This window comes from Ursus americanus, chromosome 9, assembly GCF_024610735.1.
Source record: "Ursus americanus isolate L20-20 chromosome 9, mUrsAme1.1.p, whole genome shotgun sequence".
NCBI classification, from domain to species: Eukaryota; Metazoa; Chordata; class Mammalia; order Carnivora; family Ursidae; genus Ursus; species Ursus americanus.
The window spans coordinates 28931417-28944377 of NC_142135.1; the positions used below are offsets into that span (position 1 = coordinate 28931417).

Here is a 12961-nt window from a genome sequence, read left to right on the forward strand (position 1 = left end):
GTCATTGTGGATTGTAGAGAAAAGAGTAGAACTAAGATGCATCATCTGCTTCCTATATGTACTTTCTGTAAGGTAGGTACTCCCTTACTTTATTTTCTTTAAACTTCATGATTTAGAAACAGAAAGTATACTTGCCCAATTAAAGCATATATAAGGAAAATACAGGGAAACAAATGAGACAGAGAGGCCATGTCAGTTAGTCAAAGTTACACAAACAGAGCCAGAGCTTATGCACAGGACTCCATGCCTGTTGTCCTGAGAATGTTTCTCAGTTTTCTACTTGGTGCAGAAGCTCCTCAGGCACTTGTCTAAAATGTACATTTATGGTTCCCACCCCTCCCTGCCTCATGGAAACCTGGGGATACGTCCCAGAAACACTGTGGTAGTGTATCCAGAAAGTTCAATAAATGATAGACTTTTTAAATGATCAAGAAATCCTGGAATAAAGGATCTGAAAACCCAAATGACTTTTCCACTTGAAGTATAGTTTTATGGAAAGTGTCAGGCACCTGAAAATAAGGGTTTATAGTGACAAATGTCTTTTCAGGACTGATTATGGCCTTATACAAAGTTGATGCCAATAAATCTTTTCTACAAAGCCTAGTCTCAGTCCAGGCTGGCAGTAAATCATTTTCCCTGGCACTACAATTCCAAAAGGAAAGCCAGTGAGGACAATATTATGAATGTTGCTTTCCTGGCGCTGGCAATCTAAAGATTAGTCGCATTGGCATAACTTTTTTCTCATGACCTGTTTTTAAATTAAGAATAGGAAAATATAGTCATTTATCTAGGTAGAAAATTATAAAGACTGGAAATGAGGAAATAAACCAGAGTCTAAGATATCCAAGGAGAAATCAGCATTCTATGCATTAAATGAGCAGGCTTTTTTTTTTTTTTAATGAATAAAGTAAAGGTATAGCACAGTAACATTCAATGAGACACCAAAAGAAAAGAATGTTAATTTACAAAAAGGACCTTATTAACCTATTAGTTAGAACTGACAAAGGTTATTAAGAGTTTCTAAAACTTTTTTTTCTAAGAGAGATTCTTCATTTTCCTCACTATTTCACCTTAAGTCTCGTTTTAAGTAAGGCCTACTATTTGTTTTTTTTTTTTAAGCCTACAATTGCCAGAATCTCAATCTATGTAAGTTTCTTGAATAAATTCACCATTAAGGAAAAAGTGTTTCTGCAAAGACATTTAGTTTTCAAAAGAAGGAGGAGGAGGAGGGGAAGGGGGAGGAGGAGAAGTAGGTGGAGGAAAGAAAAAGTAAAGTTTTAAAACAGCTGTAGCTAGCAAAGAAAGGCATCAGAATGCCAAGTAATAGCTGACCAGTTACTGTCAATAAGAGATGGAGAGAGGAAGGAAGCCGTTCCATTAATTCCAGAAAAGAAAGAATATGGTTGACTTCCAATGTTACTAATTTGGGGAGGAGGGGAGAGTGTGATTTCAATATTGATTCAGTCCATCTGAAAAAATTATGAAATGTGCATAATCATATCGGGTCTTGTGTGACTCAGGCACACGAACCTAAGAGGTAAGGAAGGTTTCTTGATTAATGCTAATTGGAACCAGAAAATGAGTGGTCTAATTTAGAGACTTCTCTAATTCTCTGATTATCGATACATAGGAATGAGTTGAAATATAATCATTTTTTACTTTTCAACAAATAATCTTTCAAAATGTATAACAGGATAATTTCACCCCATCTCGACAAGTTGGGAGTGTGAGGGGTAGGGGGCAGTCATCCTTTCTTGGCTCACCTTGGAATATGTCTTGCTGAGCCAATCCAGTCAGAATGGGAAGGGCTACCAAGGGCAGAATGCAACAGTTGATTTTGATTAAAGACTTTATTCATGAAAGACATGATAACAAGGACGAAAACACTCAAAGAGCTAAGATGCCTTGCTGGTTATGCTGATTCTGACACATGGACACAGACACAGTATGTGAGTTGAATGTGAAAATACAAGTCCAGCCTGTCAGCCTCTGCTCATTCACCTGGCCATGTTGAATATTGGTAACTATCCTAGCTCTTCTGTATTCTCTCTTTGAGGTAGATTTCCATATTTCTGTGGGTTGGTACTGGCTAGTAGAGATACTCTGGGGAAATAGGGAAAAAGGCAACTCTTATTGCTTGTGTTTTCTTTTTTTAAGATTTTATTTATTCATTTGAGACAGACAGAGAGCACAAGCAAGGGGAGAGGCAGATGCAGAGTGAGAGGAAGAAGCAGGCTCCCCGCTGAGCTGGGAGCCCAACATGGGGCTGGAGCCCAGGACCTGAAGATCATGACCTGAGCTGAAGGCAGACACCCAATCATCAGAGCCACCCAGGTGCCCCTATTGCTTGTATTTTAAAAATCCAAAGACTGTCTATAGTAAAGATTCTATCTACAGAGTCAGTTTATAACCCCCGCTATCACCAGGGCAAGACAGTGAGACTTTCTTTCCCCATAAGCACCAATCTGCCCTTTTGTTACTTCATTTCACCTTCAGTGCCACCAGTGATTCTCCTTTTAACATAATTTTCTCTGAAGAAGATGCTGGAGAAGTGGGACATCATGGGACCTTCCGTAGGATGCTATGATGAAGGGATGATGGTCTCTGGCCATGCTGGCAGTTAAAACTCAATACAGAAGTATGACATCCCAGGCAGGAAACCACACTTGTCAAAGGACCAGCCACTAATGATTAATCCAGATTTGCTTTTGGCACCACTAGATTCCTCTTCTGGTCTTATTTTCTGTTCAGCCCAGAAAAGCCTGATTTTTTTCTGTGGAAAATCCAGTGATTGGATTTTCTTCAAGGCTAATCAGTAATTGATTAATCTCCTTTCCTTCATTTGGGCAATTGCTCCTCATCACTGAGAAGTTTCCTCCTGGACTAATGTGCCCACATTAATATTTTAATATTTAGATCCAATACCTGTTCACTAAGTTTACCATCTTGAAAATTATATTTGCAAAAACTCTGTAATTTGTTAAGCTCATCTTTTGGAGTGATACACACTTTCAACTTTTAAAAAAACGTTGCTGTCCTAATTCCTGATTTTCAAAAATGAAGTTATGTAGTGTATATCATAGAGATATTTTTCAGCTCACTCAACAATATCATAGGCATTTATTTTTATGACTACTTATTCTGATAACAGTTCAGTATGATTGCTCTAATGCCATATCAATTCTCAAATTGGAACCAGGCGTAATAAATCATGCTACATATTGTTTATGAATGATTACTTTGAATATTTGCTTCTATTTAGTATGAAACACAATAAAAATATGCTTATAAAAGGTAAAAGATAAAGAAAATGTTAGAAATGTTTAGAATACATGCATAAAAGTCAGTATTACTATTTTTCAAAAAAAAAACCAAACACATAAAATATATTTTAATGCCTTTAAGCATAGCCTTTAGAATCAAAATGGTATCACTAGCTGTGTTAAGTGTTAACTGTGTCCCCAGGCCCTTTTAAATCCTCAATTTTTCTTATCTGAAAATAGGAGAAAAGTTACATTTGTAAAGCAGTTAGCACAATGCTCAACACATAATGATAGCAATAATTGATTGTTATGGCATGTTGTATTTCTGTTTACACTTTTGTTTTTCAAAGTCAATAATCTCAAAAAATTTGTTGTGCTATCAGAACTTGTGAAAAGCCAAATTATGAAGAGAAAAATCTCTTCCTTGGGTTTGAGTTGAGGAATACTATACCCTGGAAATCAAGAGATTTAATTAAAATGAGTCTGTGGGAAAATAAACTGCTTATGAGAATAGACTCAAACTTCAAACTTATCACGCCCCCAAAGGAACTCCTCTTCTCTATACTCCTACCTCATCCCTGCTCGGTTCATGGCTTTCCTATTTCAGTCATCCTTCAGGAGCTCAGAGCAAAAACGTCTGAGTTATCCTTGACTCCTCTTTTTTCTCTCCCATGCCAGATCCAGTTCAATTACAAATCTTAATGGCTCTCCCTTCAAAATATCTATTTAGTTCCACATCCTTTGCTATTTCACCTGGTCTAGCCTGAAACATTAAAAAATCAAATCTCATTTTGATTTGTATTTCTGTAAATATAAATAAATATTAAAATATCAGTGACTACTCTTTCTAGTTTCCATTTTGTATTTTGAGCATAATCTTTAAAAAATTCTCTATAGGTATTTTAGTATAAAAAACCTCAAAATGAAGATGACTATTTTGTGACATAACCTCTGCTCTTCATACATAATGCATTTAAAACATATCACAGAATTCTTACTGAAATAAATCATAGCATAAAAATGTAGTAGTTACAAACCTCTAAATGATCATTTGCTGATCAGTATTTAATTATCAGTATTTAAGATGTATTGCATTAAACTAGCATTTCTTCTATCATTAACTGAGGGGTGATCCTTTACTTTGTAGCATCATTCCTACATCTTTTTTTGTTTCACTGCTTGCTTTTCTTCTGTTGGAGAAGTATTAGGACCATGAAAAGGAAGAACCAAAGAGGAGGAAGAAGACATGTGTTATTTAGCCTTTCACACTGATCTTCACTAACCCATGTTTTCATGAGCACCAGATTCACCAAGTTTTCAAAGAGGAACAGCAAGTGTTTGATGATGAAGGAAGTTTGGATTTAATTTTCACTTTGAGACACATGGATACTATTCCCTGAAAAAACATTGGCATTCTGAGGATGTTCAAGCGTTCTTTCTCCAGAAGCTACCAATAGCCCCAACTGCATGTGAGCCTCCGGTGGCTCTGAGGGCTGTCAAAGCAAAGATGTTAGAAACCAGCTGCCTCCTTTATTCATCCTTTGAGATCAGACAAAGGTGTTGGTGGACTTTTCTGCCACCAAATCCTTAGAGCAGCAACTTGCACACAGAATTTGCTCTTACAGAAAAGTGATCCAAATTATATGGGACAAAAGAAAAGCAGTAATAAGAAAGATAACTGAGTCCTGCAGTTTACTGAGCACATTCCATGTACTCAGGACTATTTCAATCATATATATTATTTTGTTTCATTGCTAGAACATAAACAAGCGAACAATTGTGGGCCATCCTTAGAGGAATGGCTTCAAGTAGGGTTATGAAGAGCACCCGAAATCTTCAGGGCAGTTCAAAACCACCTTACAGACAAATATTTTAAAAGGTTAAGGTAGGAGCTTTATAAACACAGTGAATATTTATTTATTTATTTATTTATTTATTTATTTATTTATTTATTTGAGAGAGAGAGAGAGGGAGAGAGACTGCGTGGGCACACGTTGGGGGAGGGACAGAGGCAGAGGGAGAAGCAGATTCCCTTCTGAGCACAGTGCAACACAGGGCTGATCCCAGGATCCTGAGATCAGGACCTGAGCTGAAGGCAGATACTTAACCAACTGAGCCACCCAGGTGCCCCAACCACAGTGAATTCTATATAGGAAATCCTTCATGATACATAGTAGCAGTCCTTTGACTAAAGACAGAGTCTGAGACCCTCAACAGTAGGACTTGGAAGTAGCAATAATCTTGTCAGCATCACTAAAGTTGTTTCTTAACCATCCTTAAGTATTTATTGCGCACCATAAATTCAGATGTACTGTATTTTTTTTTCAGAACTCTTGTATTACTTAACATGTGTCCTTCTCTGTTTCTTATTTGTATATTTTTATTTTTTTGATCAAGAAAAAATTTTTCTGGGTAACTCTTCCTCCACTGTCAAGACCAACATTTTGCTATTTTTCCCCCTAGAACTGGAACAATGACTAATGTACCAACAGATGTTTCTAATTCGGAATGTCTTATATTCTTTCCAGGGAAAGAAAAAGTTTAAACTTAAGTAGCTGCTCTTTATCACTAGATCAGGTGGTGGAAGAAAAATATCACCCTTACAAAGTACTTCTTCTTCATCTTTCCTTCTTTATTCTGCAAATTTTCTCATTTCTGTCTTGGAGGCGACATCTACTAATAGCCAGTTTACATCATGGCTGTTGCCCAATGCTTCTTCCTAAGATCAGAGTAGGCTAAGCCACAAACGTGAATAAGAAATCTAAAATGTAAGCATCATATTCTGTGTTGGGCAATTGCTGATTCTGGCAATCTTTTATCACCTTCTTTTGGTTCTAGCACCCAGCTTGTGTTTCACGTAACCACCCATCATCCTGCTAAGCAGCTGATATGCTTCAGAGAAGTAGCTCAATGAGTAGCACATGTGGCTCAGGCCTAAATAATAAACATTAGCCTGGTCCATGACTAGTTCAGAGAGACAGTAGCATAGCCTAATTTAGTGCAACTAGAATGAAACCTGAGACTTTAAACCAAAGGTTGAGGGAATAGGGCACATCGAGTACATTGAAGAGGAAGCATGCCGCCTGAATGCTGCTGGCACCAAGTTTGGAACAACCAGAAAGATTCTTCTGAGACTGGAGCTGAGATTTTTGGGGTTGTTTATCACATAGTTTATCCCAATAAAAACCTAAGTAATATAGAATGAAAGGTGATAGATCAGGTTCCAGATATTTGAGGTATATCCTCCTGACTTACCCCCATATTAGACTATTAGCAGCAGAAAGTAAGATAAAATATATCGAGACTGGATGATAACATTTTTAATGCTACAGGAAATAAGTTCTCTTTCTGCTAAGATTATTAAGCTACTAAGATTATTAAGAACCCGATACTAGTGGCCATCTTCTGTGACACAAAGAGGAGCTCATTGCAGAATGAAGCTAATCAGAGACTGTGATGAAAGGCATGTAGAGTCAGAGAGACAGAGAAAGAGAACCAAAAAGCAAAAAGGCAAAAGGGAAAACACAAGTTGCAAGAGAAAGAGGAGTGAGCAAAGAAAACAGAGAAACAAATGAATTAGAGGAATCAGTTTTGCATATACATGTTAGGTTACAATTGCCCCTGTGGCTGGCATTTTTCAAATAGGAAATACAGATATAGAAATTGTAAGTTAACTTATTCAGCAGTTAATCTGTGCCAAACACTGTTAAATGCTCTCATTAAAAATCTATAAGTCAATGTAACCCTAGGAGATTGTTAAAATGAAAAAAGCTTGATATGTAAAAACAAATAAAATAAAATGCTATGTGTAAGAGCTGTCATATAAAGATAGTAAATGCTTCGGGAACACAAAAGAAAGAGATTAACTCTATAAGTAAATGAAGGTGGATAAGTATATGGAAAAATAGTTCACATAAAATGTAGGTAAAAACCAAAGAATAAGTTGAAATTGCTTAGTAAATAAATTATGAATGAAGACAAGTAGAAAGCTTGCCTTGGTATTAGGGACTTTAAATTCGTGTATGCTATTAATACACCTCACTGATTTTCTTCAATGTTTTCTTTTTAGTTAAAGCTTTAAATTTCGCTAAACACTCTTGAGAGAAGAGGTGAGCAAGGTTGACCTGTGTGGGTGTGTGATATTAGAAAGCATCAACCAGAGATTACACTACCAACTCTGTGGAATCATTCAGATGGCAACTGAATGACTCCTGCTCCTCTTTCCAAATACTTCCTCAATTTGTCGAAAATGTTTCATTTCCTTCTGTCACCTTATATGAAATCAATCCAATTAGAGATTCATTTGAATGAGCAAGTTCATCTTTCAGAATGGAAAGATAAAATATAGGGGGAGGCAGAGGGGTTAGAGTCCTTTATGTCTTAGCATTAGCTTAAACTAATTCTGTGTAGCCAGACCTTACAGTGTGCAAGAGACACGTCCTGTGCAGATGGCAGTGTTGTGGACTGGTCAGAACTTTGCGTTTTCTTACAGTCAGAAAGATCCGATTTGCATCTCGTCTCTACCACTTTATTACTTTATGTGCTTGAGAGAATTATTTAATGATCGAGGTGTCTCAGTTGCCTCACTAACAAATGAAGGAACTGTGTTTATATTGCTATTGTTATGTCATGTACACACACTGACTAGAACAGTGTCCAGAGCCTCGTGAAGCAACCAATAAATGGTAGCTATTAATATTAGGATGGAGGAAAAGTGGTAATTCTGTAGCAAAAACAATGAGATCCCAGGTGAATGTAAGAAAGCAAAGGCATACTTAGCCTTTTCAGTACTTTTGCCTAAGATGCCAGTGGGAGCATCAGTGGTGGAGTTGAGGTGCAAATATATCATAATGTGTCCAATGTTTTTGGTGATGAAAAGATCACATACAGTGCATTAATATTGCATCAACATCTGATTTCTTCCATGATTCTTTCTGGATTTTTGTGTTTACTAACTATAACTTCTCTTCTCATGACTAGTTCTTACAACGATAGGCAACATGGGTGCTTAAGGGAAGTGAGAAGAGTGTCTTAAACAAAGGTGAATATTTTAAAATTCTATATCCTGGCCTACTTTGCAAAGCCATATTTTACCATATCTAATTTTTTTCAAGTATAATTAACATACAGTGTTCTACTAGTTTCAGGTATCTGATATGATGATGCAACAATTCTATACACTGCTCAGTGCTCCTCACTGTAAGTGCACTCTTAATCCCTTTCATTATTTCACCCATTCACTCACTCACCTCCCCCCTGGCAACCACCAGTTTGTTCTCTGTATTTGAGTCTGTTTTTTTTATTCTCCTTTTTTCTCTGTTCTTTTGTCTTATTTTTTCCTAAGTTCCACCTGTGAGTGAAATCATATGGTATTTGTCTTTTTCTGACAGACTTATTTCACTTAGCATTGTATCCTCTAGATCCATCCTTGTGATTACAAATGGCAAGATTTCATTCTTTCCTGTGGCTGAGTGGTATGCCATTGTATGTATTTACATCTTCTTTATCCATTTCTCTATCAATGGACACTTTGATTGCTTCCATATCTTGGCTATTGTAAATAATGCTGCAGTAAACATAGAGGTGCATGTATCTTTTCGAATTAGTGTTTTTGTATTCTTTGGGTAAATTCCCAGGAGTGGAATTGTGGGGTCATATGGTAATTCCATTTTTAATTTTTTTGAGGAACCTCCATATTATTTTCCATAGTGGCTACACCAGTTTGCATTCCTAGCAACAGTGGACAAGGGTTCCTTTTTCTCCATACCCTTGCCAACACTTGTTATTTCTTTTGTTTTACTTTGTTTTTAAGATTTAATTTTTTATTTTAGAGAGAGAGAGAGCTTGAGAGCAGGGGGAGGGACAGAGGTGGTGGAAGGGAGAGAATCTTAAGCAGGCTCCATGCCCAGTGCAGAGCCTGATGTGGGACTGGATCCTATGATGCAGAGATCATGACCTGAGCTGAAATCAAGAGTCGGACGCTCAACCGACTGAGCTACCCAGACGCCCCTCTCCCTCCACCATGTTCTTCAGATTCTTTCACACTGGTTAGACCAAGTTCAAAGCCACACCCTTGAAGAGTGATAGAGTAAAATTACATTTCAATTTGTTTTTCCCTCCCAAATCTGGCTAATGTAGTTAATTGACAGAAGCAACTGTTGTTTCTAATCAGATATATAAACTATAAACCTCAAGGCAATTTTTCTCTTGCCAGTGGTTGCCCTTGATGGCAAAGTAATTACCATATTAGCAGCATTCCCTCAATTTCAACACTGAGCATTTCTCCCACAAAGCATGCTGGAGAAAAGTGCCAGGCCACAAGGCAGTTTAATAAAACCACTTCTGCCTTCACCCTGTGTAAATGTAAATGCCCATGCTGACTGGTCTGTTCCACCTGTGTAAGGCACAGGTTTATTTGTTTTTCTTTTTCAGTTTTAGTGTATAGCAGTATATTACAGTGCAATTGTTAATGGGACCAGTGACTCCACAGTTTTAAACCTAATACTTATGTCTTGAACATGAAATATTCAAATATTGTTTGGTGCATCTGACAGGGTTGGTCTCTGCCATGACACCATACTGAATTATTTTGGTTCCCCAGGCTCCCTCTTGTCCTCAGGCCTTGCCCATGCTGAGCTGCTGAGAACCCAGTCCACTGCTCCTTGACTCTTTTCACAAGTCTAACCCCTGTTCACCATACAGGTACCAGTTCAGTTGTTACTTCCTCCAGGAAGCCTTCCCTAAAGTCTTAATTCTGAGTTAAGTGGCATGCAGTCATGTACGCTCCTCACATTACAATTCAATTGCTTATTTACTTAGTGGAATTCTCCACTAGACTGAATTTTCTGAGATCAGAGACACTGTTTTGTTCACAGAATGCCTTTAGCAGCTGGGAGGAAATATTTGTCGTAGTATCTTTTCAGTAAATATTTGCCGTTGTATATTTCACTTTTTGTTCATAGTTTGTTTTTGTTTTTGTTTTGTTTTTCTGTGCTATGGTAAGCATTTGCTCTCTTCACCAATTAACTTTGATGACTATGGTTTGCTTTAGCCAATGGGATGTGAGCAGATATGACATACAACACATCTTGGTAGAAACGTTAAGAGCACTTGCATGGTTTGACACTCCTCTTCTTCCTGCCTTCCACAGTCAGCAAAGTATTTTTCAAATAGTGGCTACTCTTCTGTTAAAAACAAACAAACAAACAAACAAACTCAACCTAGTAAATTTGAAGATCTTTGTTAAGGGATTCATGAATCGGACAGCATTCCATGTAGTAAGTAGAGGGGAGCGCCAAGGAATTGTACAAAATGGAAGGTTTTTATAAGAAGGAAGGTGGGGCAAAAAAATTATTAGCAAAAGAAAAGGATGGTTTCAGGCAAGCTCAGAAGCAAAAGGCCGTATCCTGAAGATTGCCTCATCTTCCTTTGAAGAATGGAGGGGGCCCACTTAGCCTGTTACTTCATTGGTGCTGATCAGAGAATTCCCGACTTACGGTTAAAACTACATCTCCAGGGGAGATTGAAATTGCAATTAGATTAGGGATTAGCCCCTAGTTTGGAGACTCAACCTAAGTAATACTATTTTGGGTCTGTGGTTTTCTTTTTAATATCTCAGACTTGTTTCAAATAGAGAAGACACATGATGCAAGCCAAGCCCAAAAGAGCCCAGTAGAGCCCAGTAATTTGCATGACAAATGACTGTTGTAAATTGTTGAGATTTGAAGATTGCTTGTCATCACAATAAAAGTTGATTAATAAAGAAATTGATACCTAGAAGCAAGGCACTACTGTAACAACAAAAAACTAAAGTATGTAGTTTTGCACCATGCCTACTATGGGAACTCTAATGTTAAAGGAGGCTGGAAAAATGACAACCTATACTATACAATGGGTGAAAATTTTGGTAAAATTGTTACCTGAGATAATTTGAAAGGCAGAAAATACACCTATGAACTTGTGACTTTGGCAAAGACTTTTTGAAACAGAATGTTGGTGGCCCCAAATTGCTTATTGGGCATTATAAGAAAGAGATGAGCTGAGAAAATAATTGGCCTTTTTTTTTCAAATAAGTATGGTAGAGAAAAGGAGAATCCAGAAATCCAGAGAAAGAATTAAAAGATGCAACTGTTTCTCATCTCCAGCCAGTAAACTATTTACAAATTAAGAAAAAACCTCAGTGCAAAGACCAACTCAAGGGCATGGAAAGTCATTTTCTAGTTGTGTGTGCATTTTCTTACATGGAATAATTTGAAATATTTTTAGTGAATGTAAAGTATATCAGAAATTTAACAACTTGAGGGGCGCCTGGGTGGCGCAGGTGTTAAGCGTCTGCCTTCGGCTCAGGGCATGATCCCAGCGTTCCGGGTTTGAGCCCCACATCAGGCTCTTCCGCTGGGAGCCTGCTTCTTCCTCTACCACTCTCCTGCTGTGTTCTGTCTCTCACTGGCTGTCTCTCTCTGTCAAATAAATAAATAAAATCTTTCAAAAAAAAAAGAAAGAAATTTAACAACTTGAGCAAATTCTGAATACAAAAATACCATAGTAATATAGGGAATTTTAAGGATAATTTCAAAGAAACTTTAAAATGGATAAATGGAAGAAAAGCAATTTATACTATCTATTCTCTTTTAGAAACCCATTATAAACATTAGAAGACATGAGCAGTTATGCAAAATTAATATTATAAAGTGCCTATAAAATGCTTTTGTCATCCTTCATAATATGAAGAGAAACTATTTTCATTCTGTTAAGTAAAAGTACACCTAATTAAAATTATTACTACTACTAATAAGACTCAAACTTGAGAGCAAAGACCAAATCAAGACTGTTGTCACCACACTATTTGTTGAGACCTTTGATTCCTTTAAAGTGATCCCTGGTAAGTCATTTCACTTGGTACAAAATGGCTCAGGGTAAAAAGACCATAGATTTGGCCCAATGAAAGTCTAAAGAGTTAAAATTATCTGTAATTAAGCCCAGAAGAATGTCTTCTAATGATGGATTTGGTTACTGGCAGGAGGCATTAACAGGAAACAAAGGTATCAAAGAAACCAAGAATATTTTTGAAAGTGTAGTAATGCCCAAACTGCCACCAGCCTGAATTAAAAGGAGTTGTGATTGTTTGAACAATAAAACTATTCTTGAGCCCTCAACTTTCTATAGGCAGGCTGAGAAAGCTGTTCGGTAGCCAAAGAGGGCAATTTTTCACAAAGATGATATGAGAAAAGGAAAGACCTCCTGGAAGATGAAGTCAAGAGACATGAAGGACGATAGACTATGAATCTACCTCCAGGAAACAAAACCAAAGGGGCACCTGGGTACCGCAGTCGTTAAGCGTCTGCCTTCAGCTCAGGGCATGATCCTGGTGTTATGGGATCGAGCCCCACATCAGGCTCCTCTGCTGGAAGCCTGCTTCTTCCTCCCCCACTCCCCCTGCTTGTGTTCCCTCTCTCGCTGGCTGTCTCTGTCAAATAAATAAAATCTTTAAAAAAAAAAAAAAAGGAAACAAAACCAAAGGTTGATTAAGTTTCCTACAATAACTCAGATTGGTAGACCTTATAACAATTCCTCATTGGGATTTCAGAATTACTGTGGGTCAGTGATTGCTGGGTTCTCCTTTTCTTCCCCCTTCTAAATAAAGTGTTTATTGTGTGTTCCACTATTTTATTATGGCTGTGTGGGGTGCAAATAACAAG

General features: G+C 37.4%; 1 long non-coding RNA gene across 6 annotated transcripts in view; it reads left to right on the forward strand.

Moving 5' to 3' along the window:
• The window catches only part of LOC123797797 (uncharacterized), a 144087-nt gene that overhangs the window by 96487 nt on the left and 34639 nt on the right, over window positions 1-12961 (forward strand). Inside the window, exons 3-4 of one of the 6 annotated variants that reach the window (XR_006781077.2) lie at window positions 8244-8304; window positions 8405-8462. The exons of the other annotated variants lie outside the window; for them this stretch is intronic. This is a non-coding gene — a long non-coding RNA (uncharacterized LOC123797797). The remainder of the gene's footprint in view (window positions 1-8243; window positions 8305-8404; window positions 8463-12961) is intronic. 6 annotated transcript variants of the gene reach the window in all.